This window comes from Physeter macrocephalus, chromosome 1, assembly GCF_002837175.3.
Source record: "Physeter macrocephalus isolate SW-GA chromosome 1, ASM283717v5, whole genome shotgun sequence".
Taxonomy (NCBI): domain Eukaryota; kingdom Metazoa; phylum Chordata; class Mammalia; order Artiodactyla; family Physeteridae; genus Physeter; species Physeter macrocephalus.
In genome coordinates this window covers 100,965,390-100,979,735 of record NC_041214.2, presented here as the reverse complement: position 1 = coordinate 100,979,735, position 14,346 = coordinate 100,965,390, and the positions used below count along the sequence as shown (strand labels likewise).

Below are 14,346 nucleotides of genomic sequence, written 5' to 3'. Positions count from 1 at the left end.
GGCTTGGCTTTTCTTTTTATCACTGAATAATATTCCACTGTTGGATATATCACGCTCACCTACTGAAGGACATCTTGGTTGCTTCCAAGTTTTGGCAGTCATGAATAAAGCTGCTGTAAACATCCATGTGCAGGTTTTTCTCATTTTGAAGTTGAGTAACAGAAGCAAGCCTCCCAGAATTCTATATCCCCACACATCCCCATCTGACTCATTGACTGGCTGGCTCCAAGACTCTAGGAACTGATTGCTCACAACCATTCTTGGTCGTCCTCCAAGCTTAACATGCAGAGGTTAAGGTCATAGTTATGTCCAAATGGCCTGATGGCTGATCCCAGCCCAGGGCAAGATGAGCTCTAAGATATCACCATTGTGGAGGAGAGGCAGTCTCAGCTGACCCAAAGGAACCTATGCCACCACAGCCTTTGGCCCGTGGAACTTGGACTTCTGTCTGAGAAGTCACTTGGAGATGCCATTTCCAGCCACATGCTGCAGACAGACCACTTTCATCTTCTGAAGCCAATTCCCAGCTAGCTAGATGCTACATTTACAGCCCACCCTTAACACCTTCCCACCTGTGTGTGGTTTTTTTTTTTAATATAAATTTATTTATTTTTGGCTGAGTTGGGTCTTTGTTGCTGCACGCAGGCTTTCTCTAGTTGGCGGTGAGTGGGGGCTACTCTTCGCTGTGGTGCGTGGGCTTCTCATTGCCGTGGCTTGTTGTGAAGCGTGCTGGCTTCAGTAGTTGTGGCTCATGGGCTCTAGAGTGCAGGCTCAGTAGTTGTGGCTCACAGGCTTAGTTGCTCTGCAGCATGTGGGATCTTCCCGGACCAGGGCTCAAACCCATGTCCCCTGCATTGGCAGGCAGATTCTTAACCACTGCACCACCAGGGAAGCCCCATCTGTGTGTTTTTGAAAGCTGCTTCAGCCTCAGGAAAATAGTCATCATGAAGTTCTTAAAAAAGACGTTCTTATGTTACCAAACCTGGGTCTGCTCACCCACTCTACACAGCAAAACCAATATACTGATACCAGTTGTCATGAAGGAAAGTACAGTGTTTACTGCAGGGCACCAAGCAAGGAGAACAGGCAGCTCATGCTCAAAAGACCCGAACTCCCCAATGTCTTTCAGGGAAGGGTTTTTAAAGGCAACATTTAGGGTAAGAGTTTCAGGGGGCATGACTTTCTTCTGATTGGTTGGTGGTGAGGTAACAGGGTGGTGTTTCAGGAATCTTAACCATCAACCCTCTGGCTCCGACCAGTCTGGGGTCTGTGTGCTTGTGGTCAGCATGTAGTCACCATCCTCCACCTGGCTGGGGGTCTTAGTTTCTGCAGAACAACTCAAAGATATGTGTCAGATTGTTATCTATATTCATTGAGGAGGAACTAGGACTGTTTCATCACTGAATTATTATTTAAGCTATCATTACTTTTCTTGTTTGACTGCTTGTCCTTTGTTTCTGCATTCCCTTACTTTCCTAATTAGTTAACTGCTTGAGTCTGCTCTTTGAAACTCAGGGAAGGCCTAGGAGACTAAAGCCTTTTTTAAAAACAAGAAATGGGGATACGAAAGGGCTTTCGTACCTGGGAGGACCCCATAGGGTCCTGCTTGCTTTTAATCCCCCCTTTTCTTTGATACTCCTCAATACTGAGAGTAACAGGGGTGAGACAAGAAAGGGAATAAAGTTTTAGATAGAGAGGTTTATTATAAACACGGCAGGGGAATTCGGTTTTAGGGGGACTCGGTTTCAATTAGAACCATCCACTTTAGATTTCTCCCATTGGTTCCTTCCCTATGTTAATGTGTTATCCTCTTGACATCTACATACACTTAAAATGCATTTGGGGGGCTTCCCTGGTGGCGCAGTGGTTGAGAATCTGCCTGCCAATGCAGGGGACACGGGTTCGAGCCCTGGTCTGGGAGGATCCCACATGCCATGGGGCAGCTGGGCCCGTGAGCCACAACTACTGAGCCAGCGCGTCTGGAGCTTGTGCTCCGCTACAAGAGAGGCCGCGACAGTGAGAGGCCCGCGCACCACGATGAAGAGTGGCCCCCGCTCACCACAACTAGAGAAAGCCCTTGCACAGAAATGAAGACCCAACACAGCCAAAAATAAATAAATTAAATAAATAAATAAAATGCATTTGGGGTGTTTTCCTATAAACATGGGGGCTTCCACAGCAAAGTTGCAGAGGTGGTCTGTCTCCTCAGGCTCCTCTCTTGGCCGCTTCCTTCCCAGCCTCCCCCTGGGGCCTCTGTGCTCACCATAGCCCCACCCTCAGCCCTCACGGATCGCTCACAACCCGCTCCCAGGCTCTCTAGTCACCCCAGTCATCCCGAGCAGTAAAAGGATGAAAACAGCTTAAGCATCTTCCCTCCCTTAATGCATTTCAAAAACGGACTGCTAGGATCAGCCAGGAGAAGAGTAGACACATGAGGCTTCGAGATACCTGACCCCACCTCGAGGTGGAGGCACTTTGGCTCTCCTGCGATGGGGAGAAGGGAGGCTCCAAACCCCTTAAAAGTTTCCTTTCCAGGTTAGCTCCTCATTTAGAGGAGCCTGAACATCTACTGGAAACTGTCTCATCAGGTAATTCACCTCTCAGACATTCCCTGAAGGGAGTCCGATTTTCAGTTTTCTTGGGGTGATTCTTTGGATTCACACTCCTCGCTCTTGTTCAGAGATCCGTTCCCGACTAGCTCCTGCTTGAGGAATGCGTGCATCGTGCTGCGTGTCAACAGAGTGGGCTTTTTCTGGCCAGGCCCAAGCGCAACCTCTCCCTACCTTGTTTAACTTTCTGTGAAATGTGGCCGACAGCACTCGGTATGAGAGTACCCATAAAAGTACACATTAGCACTAGAGGAGAGGGGTGGATACTGTACCTGTTAAAGGCAGTTAATTGAGGGCAGTAGGAAGGGGACTTTTTGCGACAGCAACGGAGGCAGGAAAAGAAGTAGCAGGAAGTGGGCATCAAATCTTGGCGGTCCTGAGGAGGAGGGGGGAAGACAAAACGTGAAGAAGCAGTGAGGGTGAACTGAGTGAGATGGTTTAGTTATGATGTGTTTTGTGTGCCAGGATCTCTGTGGCTATGGAAATAAAGAAGGCAGTCTGCTTTCAAGATCTGGTTTGGCAATGAACACAGTTGTCTGTTTGTCATTCAAATAGCAACACTGGGTTTGAATTGGGAGAAGGCCATTGATTATCCTCCTATCAGAAAACTCTTGAGTTAGCACTACCTTGTTTCATAAGCAGAATAAGCAAGGAAGGAGGCTCTAATGTTTGCACAATCTGCCATGTTTGCTGAGCCACACTTCCAGGGGATTTACATGCATTAAATGGAGGTATCTCTATCTTAAATGGGAGTCAGTGAAAGCAAGAAAGGTTAAGTGACTTGCACAAGGACACATGACTAGTAATTTTCAAAGTCTTGGTCCAGCTGTTTCCAAAGCCTGTCCTCATGCTATGTAGGTGATTGGAATTCAGCTCCGCTACTCCCCTACTCCAGACCCTCCTCCCACTAAGACAACGGTTGTCCCTTAGGTAGAAGGAGCTTGAAATTTTATGATTAGAGATTTATCCTTTATCTAAACATTTTATTCTTTAGTAAATTTCTGCTGAGAGGAATGAGCCATTAAAAAGTTTAGCACTAATATCTTCCTTACTGAGAACATATTTATGAGATAATTTCCTGCAAGGAAATTTTGATCATGTGCATGCGGAATGGGGGGCAGTCAGAAAAGGGACAGAATGAGACTGACACAGAAGAGGGAGGCAGAGATGGAAGACACCTTTGCTGAATCCTCAAATTTGTGTGCTACCCAGGGGAAGCCCTCCCCCTCCCAGCTTCTCTCCCTGTCCGGGGAACATAAGGGCAACTGGCTAGTTCACCCTAAAGGATCAGCGAGAGTGGGCAGACGCCAGAGAGGAGAAGGCTGCCGATAGCAGGGATGGGGGTGGGGGCAGTGAGGTGGAGACAAAGGGGGAAGTAACTTTTTAAATAAAAAAATGATAAGCGATGAAGAGAATGGCTAATCCTGGGGAACCCTGAGAATGCCGGACTGCCAAGCAAGGGCCTTTCTTTTTTTCATTTTCCTTTTTCTTTTCTTTTTAATTTCCTTTTATTTAATTTCGCTGCGGCACGTATAATCAATTACAGCCTGAATCGGGATAAAGGGAGGGGAAGCACTTTAATTCATAAATCAATTTTATACGGTCATCAGTCAGGTTGTGAATGCAAATACCTCTGTCGGTTTAGGTTATTCAGAATTAATTGACTCCCACCGGGCTGGGCTGCAGATGGAGAGGGGCTTTCTCACAAAGTCTCCTTGGGCCCAGCTTGGGGGCTGCCTGCTTCTGCCCTTCCCCCTCAGGCCCTCAGCCACCACCCTTGGCTCCTTTACCCTCTGGGCCCCAAACGTGGAGAATATGGGGGTGGGCATCCAGCAAAGAAGCTGGGTGGATAAGAGCCTAGAAAGATTGTTTGAAGAAGGAAGGGGATACACAGAAAGATGAAAGACCCCAAACAAACCCTCTTCAGTCCAGGCCCTGCAGAGACACCTTTATGTGATTGGAAATGCTTAGCTTTCAAGGGTCTGCTTTTAAGTTCTCTTGAGCTTCTTAAATAAGAAAGAAAAAAGAAAACAAATGGAAAAGCCAGAGCCCCTGGGCTGAAGCTGAGGGGATATCATTCAGAAACCACTGGGTTGCAGTGGTTCCTGCGGCTGCCAGATTTGAGCATATGGGGAGCAGCCCGGGAGAGACGGCCAAGCGCCTGCAGGGCCCAGCACAAGTGAGGGCAGGTCCTGCCCAAGCACCTTAGGCTGACGGGCACGGAGAGCCCTGGTCTGTGCACCCACACCGCAGCTTGCGGAGAGAAAGAATGAATCAGGTGTAGGAAGGACTGCGGCTGCCTAGCTGGGCAGCACCTGTTTCCTAAGTCAGGGTCTCCTCCCACAGGAGTTCACTCTAATTTGGAAAAGACACACACCTACCCACCCGTACATTAGGCCTACGCTGTCCTCTTCTTCCCAGCTAGCTATAACCCTGAGCATGTTGCCCCAAATCAGACTGTTTTCGTGGTTTTCACCAATGGCCCCCACGTTAGACTCACCTAGGGAGTTTTTTGTTTTGTGTGTTTTGGTTTGCAAAACAAAATGCCAATGTGCAGGGGGTCCACCCTTAATAAATCTTGCTTTAATCAGGTCTTGAGTAGAGCCCAGGGAATTGGTGTTTTTTTAATAAAGCTGCAGGTGAGTCCAATGTACAGGTAAGGATAGAGCCACTGAAGTGTCTGAGAACCACTCCCACCCCCAGGCCCCATGCTCTCCCCAAAACCCAGCAATGGTTCTCAAAGTGTGGGGCATTAGACTTGTATGGGGAGGAAAAAGATTGGTAAGGAAAAGAAAAAAAAAAAAACAAAATAAAATTTGAGACTACATATGTCGCAGATTCCCTGGTCCCCTCCAGACACAGTGAATCTCTGGAAAATTCTGTAACTTATACAAACTCCCAGTAAGTGTGGGAACCCCTGCTGGGGCAGAGCACCAAGATGTTTGCGCTGCCTTTATTTGAAAGCAAATCCTACCCCCCTTTCCATTGCTGGGCATCACATTTTGCCTTGGTGTACCGGTTCTGAGCTTGTGAATTCTGCCAGAGAGCTCTCCTGAGAGACCCAAACCTGAATCTGACACAAAAGGAAAGCAATCCATTTGATGGGATGATCTTAAAGGTTGCATGTTCCCAAACATGGGTTCTTAATCCATATCGAGCCTCTGAAAAATCAGCTGCAAAATTCTTAACATATTTTTAACCAGAACTCAAATAATCAGCCCCTGATCTTTAATACAGTAGCTTGTATGCAAATGAGCCATATCTATTTATTATAAAAGGCTAAGAGGAATTCTTGGAGAAATGTTCCAGTTAGTCGCTCATTTGTATTTTACCATATACTTTTGGAGGCAGTAAAACTGCCTTTCTTTAAAATTCTTAGTACTTCAGACTTCATTCCCAAGTCAGACTAGACTTCCTCTTCCAGAAGTCTGAAGGTCTTAATGGAGATTAAATGAGTGTTTTCTCCTGCTGTACTTAGCCAGCAGCAAAGAGAAATTGTGGGGGGTTGTGGGGTGCAGAATGAAAGGGCACCTTGTTTGCAAAGCTCTATGTTTCTAAGGTAGAAAACGAAGACATCCATTCGGGGGAAAAAGAAATCCTTAGACCATTAAGGCAGTATGCCAGGGTGATTAAACATACTGCCCAGCTTTGAAACAGCTGCACCACTTACCTTGGACAAGACATATAACTTGTGTGCCTCAGTTTCTTCCTCTTTAAAGTGGGAATATTAACAGGAGCTACTTCATAAGGTTGTTGTGAGGAGTAAATGAGATAAAGTGCCTAAAAAGCTAAGCAGAAAGCAAGCTCAGTAAATGGCAGCACTTACTTCAACTGAGAGAAAGCATGGATGAGAGGTTTCTGAAGAGTGGATCAGTGGGCCTCTTGGTCTGAATTGGTCTCCCCCAGTAGCAGCAGCATCCTTGGGAACTTGTTAGAAATGTGAAATCTCCAGCCCCGTCCCAGAACTACTGATCAGAAGCTCTGGGTGTGGGACTCAGCTCCCTGTGTGTTAACATGCCCTCTGGTGATTCTGAACCACCCTAAAGTTGGAGAACCATGGGGTAAGTGAAGGGCTGGAGGCTTGGCAAGCGATCAGAAGGTTCTTAGGGTCAAGCAGTTTGTGGTAAAGAAGGAGGTTGGACTCGACTCTTTGTATAGGAAACAGAGGAAGATGGCTTACATGACTGTGTTTGGGATTGGAAGGAAAGGCAGCTCAGAGGGGACTGCGGCCTGGGGTGTCCAACCAAAGGATGAGATCTCAGCAGGAACCATAACACTTTGTACAACAGCACTGTTTGCAAAGCCCTGCCCCAGGCGACCTCTCAGACCTCACAACCTCAGACTGCCTTCCCTCCTCCACACTCCCAGCCCCTCCTCAGATTCCAAGACCCAGGGGTGCCTCCGACCCCATTGCAGCCTGGGACGTCAGCAGACTGCACTGCCCACTCTGTTGCCAGATGAGAGCAGCAGGAAAGTCTGAGTCTCCTGGCCTAGACTTGTGCAAAGAGGGCAGCTCTGCCAGGAAAAGGGTCCTAGGAGGGTAGTCTCAGCCCTGCTGCTTTGAGATGCCAGTGGACTACCTTCTCCCTAGCACTTTCCTTCTCCCACAATAGGATTCCCAAGAGCCAGAAGGTGGAGATGGGGGGAAGGCAGTCTGGAGGGGTGGAAACAAAGGAATTTGGAAGTCATCTGTATAAAGGTAGTTTTTTTTTTAAGGTATCAAAAAAAAAAAAAAAGAGGAAAGAGAGAGAAGTCCAGGGGTTTCAGAGAGAAACCACATATTCAGATCTATAAGAAGCTAAAGAAGGAAAAGCAGGCACAATTAGGAGCCAAAGGGGTGGTTAAAGTGCCCTGTTAAAGATTTCTACTTCCATTCCACAAACAATAATTGAGCAGCTACTGGGTTCCAGGGACTCTGCTATACTCTGAGAGACAGAAGTGCATAAGACACAATTCCTGCCCTCCAGGAGCCTTTGAAGAAAGACAGAAGAAAATAGAAAAATTGTGCACATTCCTTCCAAAATGACATCTGAAGAAAAGGAGAAAACAAAGCAACTCCCAAAGTTTTTTTTTAAACACTTGACTTAAATTTGATATTTGCAGTGCAGCAAAAAGGCAGAGTGCAAATTATCCACTTCCAACCCCTCTCGTTTACACGCACATACATACATGCACACGCACTTGCGCACGTGTACACACCCACACACTGCAGCAGCAGTCGTGTCCTTGTGGAGTTGGCCAGTGAAGGATCCGCCTTCCAGTGGCTGCTGGCCCTGCCACAGGACTTCAGTCTTGATCAGAAAAGCACTAGAAGTTCATTAAAGAAACAAATCCTAGAGTTTCTGGTACATAAGCCAACTCCAACCTACCCTCCCTTCAATGTGGTAAAGGCAAAGGAGCCTGGCAAACACAGATCTAATTTCCTGTGAAATGCACAGGGGTTTAGAAACTAGGAGAGGAGCAGGATTTAGACAAATACATTTTGCATTTTATCACACAAGATACATAAAACCCTTTTGATGTGTTCACTAGGCCCAAGGCCCCCTTAGTTTCATCCATCCTTGACTGGCATCACATCCTGTCTTGAGCTCAGCCCTTCAGATCCCCCTCCCTTTGGGCTGCCTCTCCTTGGGGAAGAGAAGTTAAGGCAACTTCGTTGATGTCGTGGCTGGGACTTAAGTCACATGCTTCCCAAGATATCTGTCCCTGTGGTCACTTTCCCAGATCACTGTCCCACTTTCACACTTTCTCTAAATGTGAGCCAGTCAGTTACTAGGCTGGGGCAAAATGGAGACCGTAAAAGGGGCCCCTTTGTTACTCTTCATGCATCAGCCCCCAGGTACTCCTGGCATCTGTTCTCTTGCTCCCTGAAGGAAGAAATGAGTTTTTATTCCCTCTCAGGTCTCTGCTGATATTTATTTCCCAGGTCAGTTCCAAACAGCCAAATGAATTTTTCAGAAAAACTACAGCTGGAGTGTCAGGGTCCAGGTAACAGTATTAAAATAATTGGGAGAGGAAAAAATCTCAGAATCCCTTGGGTGTCTTTTTCACAGTTTTCTTCTGAGCATCCTTACACACTCAGGGTTATTCCTTGTTTCCCTTCTGTTGTTCTCCTTGGCCATCTTCCCTGCCACTTCTTTTTTTCTCTGTATTGCTCCCCAAAGCACAAGCTATGTGTGTATGATCCTGAACAAAGTTGATTCCAAAATTTTTTTTTTTATTTTAAGAATGTTCCTTAGACAAAAAACAACCCTGGCTGCAGCTGGAGGCTGCTGGGATTTCTGTGCCTTGTTTTCATGCATGGCCCCTTTCATGAAACCCAAGGGAATTCATGGGGGTGGGGTGGAGGAAAAAGAGGAGGAGGAGGAAGAGAGGCGTGAACCTTTACACCCAAAGTGGGACTTCTGAAGAATTTATAGCGTCTTTTCTGGAGACCGTTAAGGTTTATTGCCCTAGTACCAGCAGTTACAATGCTCCGTGGAGCTCAGAGCTGAGCCCATGCCAAGGATCCCCTAGCTCGCTAAAGCTGGCAAGAGGCCAACTCTAAAGCAAGTTCACTTCAGGAAGAGAGAGGGAGCTAGCTTAATTGGGAGGTGGGTAGGAGGAGAGAGAGAAACCCAGAAAGTAAATAAGGCATTATCAAGTCACAGCTTCGGCTCCGCAGTCAAATAAAGCTGACTTTGGGTGACTTTCCACCATTTACTAGCTTCTGTTATTCAACAAGTGATCTAACCACTCCAAGGCTGAGGTTTCTAATCTGTAAACCGGAGCTCATAGGAGCACCTAATTTATTGGATTATTGTGAGGCTTAAATAAGACAAATCCTGTAAAGAGTTTAGTACAGTGTCTGGTTCACAGTAAGAGCTTAATGTGTATTATTTTATATTGATATGATTATAAATAATGGCATTTCAGGAAAGGAGAGGCCACCAAGTTCACACTTTTTCTAAAGGTGAATGTATATAACGAGACGTAATTTCTTTCTTACCTCTAAACATTGCCTTCTATGGCAACTCTCCCAGCCACGTCTGCTAGGTACCTTGGATGTGAGGGGAAAGACCAGTAAAAAAAAAAAAAGAAAAGTGAGAGAAAAAGAAGAGATGATGATAGCAAAGGAGATTTATAGGGAGAAATAATTGGAAAAAGACATGAGAGGAAACTAAGTGAAAGAAAAGAAAATGGAAATTGTCAAAGATGGAAAGAATTTTTGCAGCTGGATACAGACTAAGCAGGAAATGCGGATGAGAGGCAGAGGAGTCTGGAAATGTGCAGGGCTTGGTTTGCCGGCCAATGAGTCCTCTGGGGAGGTAACGACTCCTAAAAGCCATGAGCTTGCGGGTATTTAAAAAGAACCTAAGCAGCAGAGCAAACCTTCCTGCAGAGCATATAACCCCTCTGTATACTTTCTGTCAGTCACAAGTCCTCCTTTCCAACCCTCCCCGAGCCATGGGTAGATGCCCCACCTCTGGCTGCACAGCCTCACACCTGCACACTTTCCTGTAATCCTGAAAGAGACTTGGTCCTCCAAGATAATGTTTGACACTTTGTGATTTGGGTGGCTCTGCCACAAAGGGTTAAATTATCCCATGCCTGGGGCTTGCTAAATGCTCCATAGTGTTTGTTGAATGAATGAGTGAATGAATGAATGAGTCACATTGAGGCAGGCCTACGTGACTGCTAAAGGCTACAGGGTTTCTTCCTCGGGGGTGAGAGGGTGGAAATGTTCTGGAATTAGATACTAGTGGTGGTTGTACAACCTTGTGAAGGTACTAAAATTGCTGAATTGTACACTTTTAAATGGTGAATGATATGGTATGTGAATAATATCTCAATAAAATAAATATAAAAGCATAAGCTACAGCCTTAGAGAAACAGTCACAACTAGCGCTTATCTTCCAGTTTGCTCTTGACATTGGGTCCTCTTTCCGTCCCTTTGCTCCTTCTCAGAACATAAGGACAGAATAATTACCTTAAAAAGTCTTTTCAAGTTTTCCTTGGATTTTCAAGTTCCCATGAAACCTAAGTGAGACCAAGGTCTTGCTTAGATCTCATAGAAACGAGGTGGCTAAATAGGAGGGGCACAGCCTCCTCTGGAATATTTCTCTAGGAGCTGTGTAAACGTTTCATACATGAACACAAAGATTCACTCTCTTAGTGAACCTCTTCACATTGTCCCAGCCACCGAGGCTCAGCTGCTAAGAAATTCTGGGAAATCAATGGCACAGTTACCTCATCTTAATGTATGTTAGCCTTAAGTGCTTTTATGAAACACCTTATCTTCCCTGACAGTCAGGGGCCTTCAAGTGAGCAGAAATGATTTTCCAGATGAGGTGAAGTAGAGCAAAGTCTAGCAGTAGTTTCGTCTGCTCTTTCAACCTCCCCACACAGAGGACCTATATACACAGAGATGTCTTCCTGGTATTGGAAGTTATTGTTTGCTATGGACACTTCAGTTTTGTGAGATTGTGTGGTTAACAAATACACAGCACACTTCTCAAAGGATTTTGTGTGGAGCTTATTTCAGTGGCTTGTTTAGTACTGGCAAAGGAAACTCCTAAATCTTAAGCACTATTTAATACATCAGTAGCAGACTTTTTAGACAAACAGGATTTCAGGTTCAAGGGCTGCTGTCTGCTCTATTCCTATCAATTAAAGAGGGAATGAGTCCATATGTGTCTGCCTCCTGCTCTAAGGTTTGGGCCAAGTACTGGGTCTCCGAGAAAAACTGAAAAAAGCAGGCTATCTTCTGTTTCAAGTTCCTTCTCGAGCATCCAATAATGAACAGAATAAAAATGTAAAAAAGTGAAATGCTACTTAAACCTAATCTTGAACAAAAGAAACATTAACATCTTCATTCACTTTCTGTGAACTGAGAGGCCCTAAGAGTTTCTGAAAAGTCCACCCAATCATTCTTCATAACTTGTCATGACTCACTGAGAATCTCAGTTACCAAGCCTACAAAGTGAGATTTGATCTTGATCTTAGGTTCCTGGTGTTGTCACTACCAAGGCCCCCATTCCTCTATGTTGGCAATGATGTCATCAGCCAACCAGAGCCTCAAATCCCTGTGAGCTCTCAGTGTAACAACTGAATTGCCTGACATCATCATGAGTTGGGGAGTTTGTAGACAGTTAAATGTATGATTCCTTTTAAACTTTTAAAGTTGTTGAAGTAAAACTTTTAGAGCCACTATTTTTGTCTTTGAGTATCCCCCAACTGTTCAAGGACCCCAGATTGGAGCTTCACCAGATAATCTGTGAGGCTCTTGCCAGCTTCAGGATTCTCCAAGTCTAGAAATCTGAGGATGAATGAGTAAGTCATGAGTGACCTGGATTTGCCCCTCCTTTCAGTCTACCCTGAAGATTCTCCCTGAAAAACAGAATTGCCTACTGGCTGGACTTCCCACTCAGAACCAGCCATTACTGTCTTCATAGTTAGGGTAAAACAATGCAAAATCAAGGAAATGGTCATTATTTGGATTTAAATTCTGGTTGTTAATTTCCTCCAAAAGCCTTTGGCTAGAAATTTAAGGGAAACAGCTTCTTCTTTGTCTTTTCTAACAAACTTTGTGTATGTAGGAGATGAAGAGAGAGATTCTTATCTACTGTGCCCCAGGTAATAAACCATAAAACTCTTGAGTTCATTGAAACCCTAGAGAATGCTTGCACAGAGGGAAGCAGCCATGCAGCTGAAATTCAAGAGAAAGGCAAAGGAAGAGAAAGAAAGATGTCCAGGAACCCAGAGACGCTATAGCTTCTTTCCCCAGTGCCTGTCCTCTTGTAAGGGGCAGAGGCCTAGATCCCATACTCAACCCCTCTCTCGTATACCTCTTAATAGTGTGGTTTTCTAGACGCTGTGGGTGGCAGCCATTTATATTAAACCTCCATTAGTGCAGAAAATCCAGAGTAGGGTTCTTTGCTATAAAAAAAAATGGCACTGATGTCAGCAGCCCTTCTCACAGTGGCCAGCATGGTTGCTTTTGCAGTCTCCAGTGTCAGCAAGCTTGCAGTGTGGCTTATCTTGTCCTCTTTTATTAAAATGCTTACTTTGTCACTGCCTAATTTTTAAAGATCAAGATAATTTTTTTTCCCTCAAGCTTAGGGGCCTTTGCTAACTTTGGGAGAGGACAGTTCCTCAGCATATTCATTAGTGATCTAATTGACTCACCAAGGGTACTTTGTACCCCTCTTTGGAATCTCAAGAGAAGACATTTCTGATAGCCACAAATTGTTTACAGTACTTTCCCTTTATTCTCAGGCGATACATTCCAAGACCCCCCAGTGGATACATGAAACCACAGATAGTACTGAACCCTATATATACCATGTTTTTTCCTATACATACATACCCATGATAAAGTTTAATTTATAAATTAGTCACAGTAAGAGATTACTGACAATAATAATAAAATAGAACAATTATAACAATATACTGTAATAAAAGTTATATGAATGTGGTCTCTCTCTCAAAATATCTGTCTTGTACTCCCCCTTCTCCTTTTAATGACATGAGATTTTAAAATACCCATGTGATGAGATGAAGTGAGGCGAATGACGTAGGCATTATGACATAGTGTTAGGCTACCACTGACCTTCTGAGGATAGCTCAGAAGAAGGGTCATCTGCTTTGGGTGATCCTGGGTCTTCACACCATGATGATGTTGATGATTGGGGATCCTGGTGGGACGACACAAGATTTCATCATGCTTCCCAGAACGGCATGCAACTTAAAACTTATGAATGGTTTACTTCTGGAAGTCTCCATTTAATATTTTTGGACCACGGTTGATCATGGATAACTGAAACTGTGGAAAGCAAAAGCACTGATCAGGCGGGACTAGTGTACTTTTCATTGCCTCTCGCTGTTCCTTGCGCTTCTTTCCCAGAGCACCTTAAGCATTGTTGTTCCCTTTCTTTAATGCTGCTTCAAGAAAATGCTTCGTGTTTTCAGGTTGAACGTGTTATTAATTCAGGAATGTATGAGCCTCTTCCCAGGAAGTTAACCCATTTCCTGGTGGCCCCCAGCAAAGTCTTCGTTTGGATATTATTTGCATATTAAGTTGATTTTGTATTGCTCCCCCAGGGAAATTGGAAAATCATTCAAAGAACTTCAGGAAATTAAGCATTCTTGAAACACTGGCTTTTATTCATCATCACTGTCATCATCATCTCTATCACTGTGCTTTTAAATCCTTCTATAAATAAATAATCAAGTGGACTTCTGATGTCAGAAAAGCAGAAGATTACATGCTGTTTTCCACATTTACTGACAGTGTGTTGGAGCTTGAATGTGAGGCAAACTCAAGTTTACTCGTATTTGAAGGAAATAAATGCCACTCAGGACATTTACCCTTTCCCTTCCACTTCTGTCCTGGGTAGCATCTTCAAATCTGAAGATGAAGGGAAAGTAGAAACAACTTGTAAACCCTACGTCATGCTGTGGACTATGTCTGGGTTATTTCAGTAATCCTCACCACAAGCCAATGAAGCTGGTGTTATCCTAAACTTCTCACTTTTTATTCACAATTGCTCAGAGGTAACCACTTTGTCATCTTCAGTTTGTACAAAGCTCTTACGTTTGTTTGTTCCTCCCTCTATCCCCACAGCTGCTCCCCTTTAACCACCACACCCCATAGGCTTAAAATGTCTTTAATAAAGGCACTCTTGCAATAGATATTACCCTGTGTGGATGTATTTTTATTTACATAAATGGATTCCAAAACGTTTTTTTCACATTT

At 44.7% G+C, this 14,346-nt stretch overlaps 1 long non-coding RNA gene across 1 annotated transcript in view; it reads left to right on the top strand.

Moving 5' to 3' along the window:
* LOC114486820 (uncharacterized) overlaps positions 1–14,028 on the top strand; it is a 73,894-nt gene extending 59,866 nt beyond the window's left edge. Inside the window, exon 6 of the long non-coding RNA XR_003681113.2 lies at positions 13,692–14,028. This is a non-coding gene — a long non-coding RNA (uncharacterized lncRNA). The remainder of the gene's footprint in view (positions 1–13,691) is intronic.
* Positions 14,029–14,346: the final 318 nt, after the last annotated feature.